This window comes from Anopheles nili (assembly GCF_943737925.1).
Source record: "Anopheles nili chromosome X unlocalized genomic scaffold, idAnoNiliSN_F5_01 X_unloc_2, whole genome shotgun sequence".
NCBI lineage: Eukaryota > Metazoa > Arthropoda > Insecta > Diptera > Culicidae > Anopheles > Anopheles nili.
Window position 1 is genome coordinate 862141 of NW_026525478.1, and position 360 is coordinate 862500.

Here is a 360-nt window from a genome sequence, read left to right on the forward strand (position 1 = left end):
AACTTATCGAGGTAAGACAGATTAAGAGCTCTTTCTCAAATTTAAGGGTAGTGGTGCATGGCCGTTCTTAGTTCGTGGAATGATTTGTCTGGTTAATTCCGATAACGAACGCGACTCGATCAGGCTAACTAGAACGCTGTCAGCAGTGCGCCCCCGGGCGCACCTGACGTCACAGCCGGTGGCCCCTTCGCGGGGGTCGTCAGCTAAGTTTGCCCTGCTTAGCGGGACAACTTGTGTTTAGCAAGGTGAGATTGAGCGATAACAGGTCCGTGATGCCCTTAGATGTTCTGGGCTGCACGCGTGCTACAATGTGAGCCGCAGCGTGTTCTCGCCGTACGGCGCCCCCATTCCGAGAGGAAC